Here is a 10,086-nt window from a genome sequence, read left to right as displayed (position 1 = left end):
TTCAGTAGAGCTGGGAGTCTCACTATGTTGCCAGGGCCGGTCTCAACCTCCTGGGTTCAAGAGATCCTCCCACCTAAGCCCCTGAGTAGCTGGGATTCAGGCGTATGCCACCATGCCAGCTAATTTTTTATTTTTATTTTTTGTATGGACAGGACATACAGTGTTGGAAATGGATTGCTTACAGAGGTAGGAGGATTGCTTGAGCCCAGGAGTTTGATCACACTGTGAACCATGATCACATCCCTGCACTCCAATCTGGGCAACAGAGTGAGACCTTAGCTCAAAAAAAAAAAAAAAAAAAAAAGAGAGAGAGAGATTCAAAGATAGGCAAAGGAGTGGGAAAGCTTTATAGTGGGCAAAAGGAAGGTTCCAAGTCTACCCTATTGGCAAGGGGCTGAAGGGGGTACTATGTGGTTGACTATGGGTGCATCTTTGGCTTTCCCTGGTTGGTCTCAAGTTGGAAGCAGGGACAAAAATTAGGGAAGCTGTTAGTTATTAATCAAGTTCTGGCAGTAGTGGGCTGGTTATGATAGAAGTTATTGTTTTGGCCGGGTGCGGTGGCTCATGCCTGTAATCCTAGCACTTTGGGAGGCCAACGTGGGTGGATCAGGGAGGGAGGATTTGGGAGGTCAGGAGTTAGCCTGGCTAACATGGCAAAACCCCATCTCTACTAAAAATACAAACATTAGCTGGGCATGCTGGTGCACGCCTATAATCCCAGCTACTTGGGAGGCTGAGGCAGGAGGATCACCTGAACCCAGGGGGACAGAGGTTGCAGTGAGCTGAGATTCACACCACTTCACTCCAGCCTGGGCAAAAGAGTGAAACTCCATCTCAAAAAAAAAAAAAAAAGAAGTTATTGTTTAGCTTCCTCGATTGTTACTGGATGTAGTAATCTGGCTTCCTGCAAGTCTAACTTTCAGCAGACTGGCTGCATGGGCTGTGTACTGTAGATAAGGCGTAAGTAAAGCAAAAATTGACAGAACATCAAGGATAAATAGAAAATCCGTAATCAAGCAGAAGATTTGAACACTTCACTTTCAGTAACTGATAAAACAAGTAGACAAAAAAAAATCAGTAAGGATGTAGAAGATTTGAACAGCATAATTAACAAACTTGACTTGATTTACACATCTAGAACCCTGCAGAACACACACTTTTTTCAAGCATACTCAGAACATTTATATAAAGTGACCACATGTTGGTCCATAAAGCAGTTTCAACAAATTTCACAGGAGTAAAATAACACAGACCGTGTTTTCTGACCGTTACTAAGTACAGTTAACCTAGAAATTGAAAACAAAAAGCTAGAAAAGCCCCATATATCTGGAAATTTTAATATACACTTTGAAATAACAAATGGATCAGAGATGAATTCAGTTAGGAATTTAGAAATATTTTGAACTGGAAAATAATGAGAATACTGTACCCCAAAACTGTGGGGTGCAGCTGAACAGTATGTAGAGGAAAAGTATAGTCTTATGTGTATATCTTAAGGAGTGAGGGACGACTGAAAGTTAATGGGAGGCCAACGTGGGTGGATCACTTGAGGTTAGGAGTTCAAGACCAGCCTGGCCAACAAGGTGAAACCCCATATCTACTAAAAATACAAAAAAGTATCCAGGCGTGGTGGTGCACACCTGTAATCCCAGCTACTGGGGAAACTGAGGTGAGAGAATCGCTGGAACCCAGGAGGCAGAGGTTGCAATGAGCTGCAGTCGTGCTACCGCACCCCAGCCTGGGAGGCAGAGCGAGACTCCATCTCAAAAAAAAAAAAAGTGAATGGAATGGGATAAACATCCACCTCAAGAAGTCAGAAAAGAATGACAAATAAACCCAAAAAATCAAAAGAAGAAAATAATAAGGTTAAGACTATAAAGAGAGCGGCTGGGTGCAGTGGCTCAGGCCTGTAATCCCAGCATTTTGGGAAGCAGAGGTGGGCAGATCACTTGAGCCCAGGAGTTCAAGACCAGCCTGAGTACATAGAGAGACCTCATCTTTGCTGAAAATAAAAATGAAATATCAGCCAGGCATGGTGGTACTGAGGTGGGAGGATCACTCGAGCCTAGGAGGTTGAGGCTGCAGTAAGCCTAGTAAGCCATTATTGTGCCACTGCACTTCAGCCTGGGTGACAGAGTGGGACCCTGTCTCTAAAAAAATAAAATAAGCCTGGGCACAGTGGCTCACACCTGTAATCCCAGCACTTTGGGAGGCCAAGGCTGAGGTCAGCAGTTTGAGACCAGCCTGGCCAACATGATGAAACCACATCTCTACTAAAAATACAAAATATTAGCTGGGCGTGGTGGCGTCTCAAAAAAACAAAAAAAAAAAAAAAAGGTAAGATTCCAGTAGAGAGAGGTGGATGTCCGGAGATCAGTCGTTAACAGTGGATAAAAGTTCCCCAAGACCCCCACCCCCACCTGCTGGGATTGTGGGCTAACCCGCATCGCAGGTAGAAGAATATTCATGGTTGACACTTTCAATGCTACTGAAGGAGGAGAAAAGATGGGCGTGTGTTCTCCAGCCTGGTGCAGGCAGGGAGGAAGGAGTTAAGAGAGTCCGCGGGCGCGGTGCTCAAGGCCTGTTACCCGCACCTTGGGAGTGCCGAGAGGCGATCACCGAAGTTGGTCAGGAGATCGAGACCATCCTGGTAACCCACGGTGAAACCCGGTCTCTTACTAAAAAATACAAAAAACTAGCACGGGCGACTGTGCGGCGCCTGTTAGTCCACTCGTTGGGGGTGAGGCAGGGAGAATGCGTAAACGGAGGGCGGAGCTTTGCGCAGTGATCGGATCGCATTACTGCACTCCAGCCTGGCGCAGAGCTAGTCCGTTCTCAAAAAAAAACAAAAAAAAAAAGAGAGTTCCCATGACAGGACTGCTGCTTTCTCTTTGAAGAAAGAGGCAAGACCTGCTGAAAGAGAATGAGGTGGGTTTGAAAATGGTGGAGGGGCTGGGTGTGAGCGCCTTGCCAGGTGAGCATGGGGTTTCTGGCAGCGCAGGCCTGGTTGCGGGAAAAAGCCACAGGTCTCCTTCAGCACCCACCCAGGGGCAGGCATGAAGGTGGGCAGCAGGATTCATCCAGCGGGGTGGGGCTGCCATGGAGCGTATGGGAAGGACAAGGACGTGGAAGACACTCTATTGGCAAGAGAGTGACTTACTTGTTGGGTGTGGCTGCAGCCCAGGAGCAGGTGCGGTGGGAGTCTGGAGACGGGATAGCTGGAAGATCGCTCAGGAGCGGGAGCCAGGTGGATTCCCTCTAAGATGGAGCCTGTCCCCAGGAATGATGACAGGGCCCCGAGCATGGCCTTGGAGCAGGAGAAACCACAAGGGTCAGCAGGACTAGGATGAAGGAAGTCACAGTGTGCACATGAAGGCTGGAGCACCCCATTGACAACCTCAGGCATGGAGGGAAGACAGTGGTCCGACGCAGTCAGTTAGATGGGGAAGTTGGTAGAAGGCAGTGCCCAGGAGTGGTCTCTTTTTTTTTTTTGAGATGGAGTTTCACTCTTGCTGCCCAGGCTGGAGTGCAATGGCACGATCTTGACTCACTGCAACCTCTACCTCCCAGGTTCAAGAGATTCTCCTGCCTCAGCCTCCGGAGTAGCTGAGATTACAGGCGTGTGCCACCACGCCCGACTAATTTTTGTATTTTTCGTAGAGAAGGGGTTTCACCATGTTGGTCAGGCTGGTCTTGAACTCCTGACCTCTGGTGATCCACCCACCTCGGCCTCCCCAAGTGCTGGGATTATAGGTGTGAGCCACCACGCCCGGCTGGGAGTGGTCTCTTGAAGGCAGAGTCTCCTTGAAACTCAGGAAGAGAAATACTTCTGTGTGTATTTTTCAAGGCATGAAAAGGCTTTCCCTAGCACTGCACACAGGCTGCCATCCTGGAAACACTGGGTGGAAATTCAACACCAGCTCTTGGGAAAGACAGACATATCCAAAACATACGTGACCCACGGAAGACAAAATTGTGAAAGAGATTGGGGGTGGGGAGGGGTGATCAATGACATTGTAAGTGCTACTGGGAAACTTAAGTGAAATCAGAAATCCAAAGGGGAGGAAGCGTGCAGCATTTCCTACCGGCGCCCTGGTTAGGATTCACTGTGACACACCTTGGGACAGTTTCACTTGAGTGCTGGAGTTACGTTTAGTGTTTAGAATTGGTCGAATGTGCCCGGGCATGCTGGAACACAGATGACAAGATAGGGTATGTGGTTGCCATGAAGATCTCAAAAGACAGGAAGCAGCCCTTTATTTCCCAAATACACTATTGGTCAAATTGATGACACTTGTTTATTTGCTACTCTACACAGAAAGCTGATCAACATAATTCTTGAAAAACCATTCAGGTTCTGCAACATTCTAATGGGTTTGTTTCTTTTTCTTCTCTAGGCAAAGCAGTATCAAATCATATACCTTCTTCTCAAAGAACGATTTTCCCACTTATTTGCAGTCCTTTTGAGTGGACTGACCCGAACTTCTGGCAATAATTTAATAAGGAATGGATAGGAAGGTTTATACCTCAGCGATTGCATTCTATATACTCCTTTAATATGTGTATTGGGATTAAGTTGGGGTTTTTGTTGTTGTTGTTGCTAAAGAGCATTTCTCCTAAAAAACAGTTTTCCATTTTAAAACACTCTTTTTCGGCAGGGCGCGGGGGCTCATGCCTCTAATCCTAGCACTTTGGGAGGCTGAGGTAGGAGAACTGCTTGAATCCGGGAGGTGGAGGTTACCCAGCTGCTCAGGAGGCTGAGGCAGGAGAATTGCTTGAATCCGGGAAGTGGAGGTCGCAGAGAGCCGAGACTGTGCCACTGGACTCCAGCCTGGGCAACAGAGCGAGACTCTGTTATGAAGTGACTCTCTTTATTTCTTTTCTTTCTTTTTTTTTTTTTTGAGACACAGTCTGCCTCTGTTGCCAGGCTGGAGTGCAGTGTGGAAAACCCACACATTGGGCTGGGCACAGTGGCCCACATCTGTAATCCTAGCATTTTGGGAGGTCGAGGGAGGATTACTTAAGGCCAGGAGTTCGAGACTAGCTTGGGCAATGTAGTGAGACCCCCGTCTCTACCAAAAATTAAAAAAAAAAAAAGTTAGCTGAGGATAGTGCACACCCATAGTCCCAGCTACTTGGGAGGCTGAGGTGGGAGGATGGTGTGAGCCTTGGACATCAAGGCTGCACTGAGCCGTAATTGTGCCACCACAGTCCAGCCTGAGTGACAGAGAAAGATCCTATCTTGGAAAAAAAAAAAAAAAAAAACCTACACATGGATGTCAGAAGTGTTGTGAGTAGAACAAGCTTTTCCTTTATCAGTTTTGGCAATTATGAATACAGCTGCTATAAACACTTCCTACAGATACTCGTGTGGACATATGTTTTCATTTCCCTAGAGTAAATACCTGAGTGGGACTGCTGGGTCATATATATATGTATGTTTAACTGCCAAACTGTTTTCCAAAGTGGTTGTACCATTTTCCATTCCCACCAGCAACTCTATGGGAGTTCAGGTTGCTCTGAGTCTTCACAGATACTTGGCATTTTCATTTTGGGCCTGGAAGCAGGGTTGAAGGGAACCCCCACGACGCTGGTGCCACTGTTACTGAGTGTTCATTCCACAAGGGGGTTCAGTTTGTGAAAATCCATCAAGCTGTCAACGTATATATGCACTTTTCTGTACGTATACTAATCCTCAATAAAAACTCCTTAAGCCATATCAAATACATGTGAACTAAATTAAGTAACCATTTATTCAAATTAACATGCTTTAAAAAAATCGAAATTAAAAAAACTCAGAGTGAAGTCCATAGCAGCCTGGTTTCATAATCCTGAAGATTTTTCCCCGGCCGTTCATGGTGAATACCTAAAAACCAAATCAATACTTCTGAACATTATAAGAGGCATGTCAGGAGGCTCAGTCCAATAACGCATATTTAATTTCACTCCTATCCCCATCAATGATTCACTTTTATTCTCAAAATTCTCATAATTGTAATATTCTTAGTTTTGTGTTCAGAACATAAAAATAAACCTTCTATTTTCAAATAATGACAATAAAGGGTGGAGCATGAAGGGGAGTATTGGCTTCCTCCCGAATGGGAACTACCTTTAATGACAGAGAACAGCTCCTTCCAGAGGGAGTTTCCGGTGACCAGGGAAGGGCTTCTGCCTGGTGTGACAAAGGTGGCACCATGGAGGGGTTCGGAATGGTTTGGGACTCGGGGACTTCAAGTCGTTCCAAACTCTAGAGAATCCTCTTCCAAACACCAGAGTCCTGCTCTTTTGTAATCAGTAATAGTAACAATGGGTCCAGGTGCGGTGGCTCACGCCTGTAATCCCAGCACTTTGGGAGGCCAAGGTAGGCAGACCATCTGAGGTCAGGAGTTTGAGACCAGATTGGCTAACATGGCGAAACCCCGTCTCTACTAAAAATACAAAAATTAGCCGGGTATGGTAGTGCACGCCTGTAATCCCAGCTACTGGGGAGGCTGAGGCAAGAGAATTACTTGAACCCAGGGGGTGGAGGTTGCAGTGAGCCAAGATTGCGCCACTGCACACCAGTCTGGGCGACAGGACAAGACGCCATCTCAAAAACAAAACACACGGCCGGGCGCGGTGGCTCACGCCTGGAATCCCAGCACTTTGGGAGGCCGAGACGGGCGCATCACGAGGTCAGGAGATCGAGACCATCCTGGCTAACATGGTGAAACCCCGTCTCTACTAAAACTACAAAAAACTAGCCGGGCGAGGTAGCGGCGCCTGTAGTCCCAGCTACCCGGGAGGCTGAGGCAGGAGAATGGCGTGAACCCGGGAGGCGGAGCTTGCAGGAGCGGAGACCCCGCCACAGCACCCCAGCCACTCCAGCCCGGGTGACAGAGCGAGACTCCGTCTCAAAAAAAAGGCGTGAACCCGGGAGGCGGAGCTTGCAGTGAGCTGAGATCCTGCCACAGCACTCCAGCCACTCCAGCCCGGGTGACAGAGCGAGACTCCGTCTCAAAAAAAAAAAAATACAAAAAACTAGCCGGGCGACGAGGCGGGCGCCTGTAGTCCCAGCTACTTGGGAGGCGGAGGCAGGAGAATGGCATAAACCCGGGAGGCGGAGCTTGCAGTGAGCTGAGATCCGGCCACTGCACTCCAGCCTGGGCGACAGAACCAGACTCCGTCTCAAAAAAACCAAAACAAAACAAAACAAAAACAACAACAACAACAACAACAAAACACACAAAAAAGTGGCTAATATTTACTCACTCCTCTCTGTGTCATGCCCCATTATAAGCAATTTACACGCACTTATGTGTCACTGAATTCCCATAAGCATCTCATGAGGCAGGACCTATTACTCCTCTATTTCAGCATACAGTTCTCATGAGTCATAGATTTCACATTTGCAAATTCACTTAGTAGGTAAAATTTATGTGGAACCCCACTGCCGCACCCCCCTGCCTCCCGCACACACACACACAAATCAATACTTGCAGCACTTCTGAGGTCATGAGCCTGTACATGCCATGTGCCTGGAGTGGGGAAAATCCGAGTTGCCATGTGCTGGAGTCCCTGGCTGAGACCCAGCAAGGAGGCTCTCTCTGCCCTCATTTCTGCTCACCTGTAAACAAGGGTCCATTTCTTGGTCTGTTTAGCGCCACATCTTTGTAATTTTTTGCTTTTCTTTGGTGGTGGTTTTGCTTTTTTAAATGGCCCACACACATAGGATTGAAGTGTTATCTAGTGTTCCTCAGTGCAAAAGGTCTGTTTTAGGGAGAAAATACATGTTAGAGGTACTTCATTCAGGCATGAGTTATATGCTGTTGTCTGTGGGTTTGATACCAGTGGGCTGGGGAGGTGCCCAAACGCAGGGGGAACTTTAACCCCAGGCTCTTGACCTCATTACGAAAAGGAATTCAAGGATGAGTCAGAAAATAGTGAAAGTACAGAGACTTATTACAAGGTGAAAAGTACATACTCAAGAAAGAGGAATGTAGGCCTACTCAAGAGAGAGTCGAGCAATGGTTTGGGGTTTCTATCTTTATGGGTTTCTTTAACAAAGAGGTAGAATATTCATGAAAATTCCTGGGAAAAGGTGGAGATTTCTTGGAGTGGTGGTGTCACCCATTTTTGTGCCAAATGTGAGTGTTCCTGAAACTGTCATGGTGCTTGTGGTTGTGTGTTTAGTATATTAATGAGCACACAATGAGGTCCTAGGGGAAGCCTAGGTCAAGCCCAGTGCCATGTTGGGTCCAGTCAGTCTTAGCCAGCTTGGTTCACATCTTGGGTTTTCAGGGTCTTAGCAGACAATAGTCTCTAGTCATGTAAAACTGCTGCCTGGACTTTAATTCTCCTGTGACTACCCTGTATTATTCTCGTCCCATTTTTAATGTTAATTAATGAGTCAATAATAGACATTAAATAAGGCTTCTTTTTGTTTGTTTCTGTTTTGTTTTGAGATGGAGTCTTACTCTGTTGCCCAGGCTGCAGTACACTGGCACGATCTTGGCTCTCTGTAGCCTCCATCTCCGGGATTCAAGTGATTCTCCTGCCTCAGCCTCCCCAGTAGCTGGGACTGTAGGCACGTGCCACCACGTCCAGCTAATTTTTGTGTTTTTAGTGGAGATGGGGTTCCACCATGTTGGCCAGGCTGGTCTCGAACTCCTGACCTCAGGTGATCCACCCGCCTCGGCCTCCCAAAGTGCTGGGATTACAGGCATAAGCCACTGCGTCTGGCCTAAATAAGGCATCTTTAAATGGAAACACACACAAAAAAACAAAGTAATGTGTATCGATCTGTTGATAAAAATGTGATCAGAGGCTCACAGGAACCTAACCCTGTATCTTCCCTAGGAGCTGTGGTTTCCAAGGAGCAGTATTTGCCAAATCCATGTACTGGGTGCCTTTATTCAACATAACTGCTGCCAATACCAGAATTGACTATGACGACGAAACTGAGGCACAGAGCCTAAGCCTCTTGTTTGTTGTCATTTAGCAAAAAAATGAAGGAGCCAGGATCTGAAACCAGGCAGTGTCATTCCAGAGCCCTAACTTTCAAATGTTGTATCTAGCAAGGTCTTACATTCAAGTAACACTGTAAATTCAACAACAAAGAGGACCAAGCTCCGAATTTATTCAGCTATTTCTGCCCAGAAAGCTCCTGAAATGATCAGTGCCCGGAGACAAAAGGTACAGGATGTAAGTATAACGTTCTCTATGTTATCCACAGCCCTGAGAAGCAGCTGGTCTGCCTGGCTTTACTCGGCCTAACACTCCACAGAACAGTGATGCAGTTCCCAGAGCTGTGCCTTCAATGGACACTAGGTTTCAGGTGACCCCAAAGATGCTATCAGAGAATATGACTTTCCCATAGGAGAGAATGGGTTTCCCGGTATGTTGGACCATCTCAGCCAGATATTTCTGTTGTCGGAAACCTATCAGTAACACTCTAGACTGGAGATCAGCAGATATATTCTGTAAAGGGCCAGACAGTAAAGGACTTGTGGGCCATATAGTCTCTACAACGAGTCGACTGTGCCCTTTTATCAAAAAAGCAGCCACCTATGCAGCCATTAGGTATTAGACAATACCTAATGAAAAGGCATGACTCTGTTCCAATAGAACTTTAAGAAAGCAGATGGGCTGGGTGCGGTGGCTCACATTTGTAACCCCAGCACTTTGGGAGGCTGAGGCGGGCAGATCACGAGGTTAGGAGATCAAGACCATCTTGGCCAACATGGTGAAACCCCGTCTCTACTAAAAAGTACAAAAAATTAGCCCGGCGTGGTGGCGCATGCCTGTAGTCCCAGCTACTCGGGAGGCTGAGGCAGGAGAATGGTGTGAACCCAGGAGGCAGAGCTTGCAGTGAGCTGAGATCACGTCACTGCACTCCAGCCTGGGTGACAGAGCAAAATTCCTGTCTCAAAAAAAAAAACCACAGCAGATGGAGGGCCAGCTGCCCAGCTGCTCTGGAGAAAAGGAGGAGCTGTGTCTTATCTTTGTAATTTCAGCCCCAGCAGTAAAAATTGTCCCTATGTTGCCAAAGAGGAAATGAAAACACAGAGTCACAGTCTTTTTTTTTTTTTTTTTTTTTTTTTTTTT

General features: G+C 46.8%; 1 long non-coding RNA gene across 3 annotated transcripts in view; it reads right to left on the bottom strand.

Annotated features, from left to right (window-relative positions):
- Window positions 1-5,739: 5,739 nt before the first annotated feature.
- LOC108518627 (uncharacterized) overlaps window positions 5,740-10,086 on the bottom strand; it is a 6,666-nt gene continuing 2,319 nt past the window's right edge. For all 3 annotated transcript variants that reach the window (XR_001882414.1, XR_001882415.1, XR_001882413.1), the window contains 2 exons: window positions 7,607-7,749; window positions 5,740-5,866 (listed from right to left, as the gene is read on the bottom strand). This is a non-coding gene — a long non-coding RNA (uncharacterized LOC108518627). The remainder of the gene's footprint in view (window positions 5,867-7,606; window positions 7,750-10,086) is intronic.

Source organism: Rhinopithecus bieti, unplaced genomic scaffold (genome assembly GCF_001698545.2).
Source record: "Rhinopithecus bieti isolate Rb0 unplaced genomic scaffold, ASM169854v2 scaffold_44159, whole genome shotgun sequence".
NCBI classification, from domain to species: Eukaryota; Metazoa; Chordata; class Mammalia; order Primates; family Cercopithecidae; genus Rhinopithecus; species Rhinopithecus bieti.
This window is presented reverse-complemented; position numbering and strand designations above follow the sequence as displayed.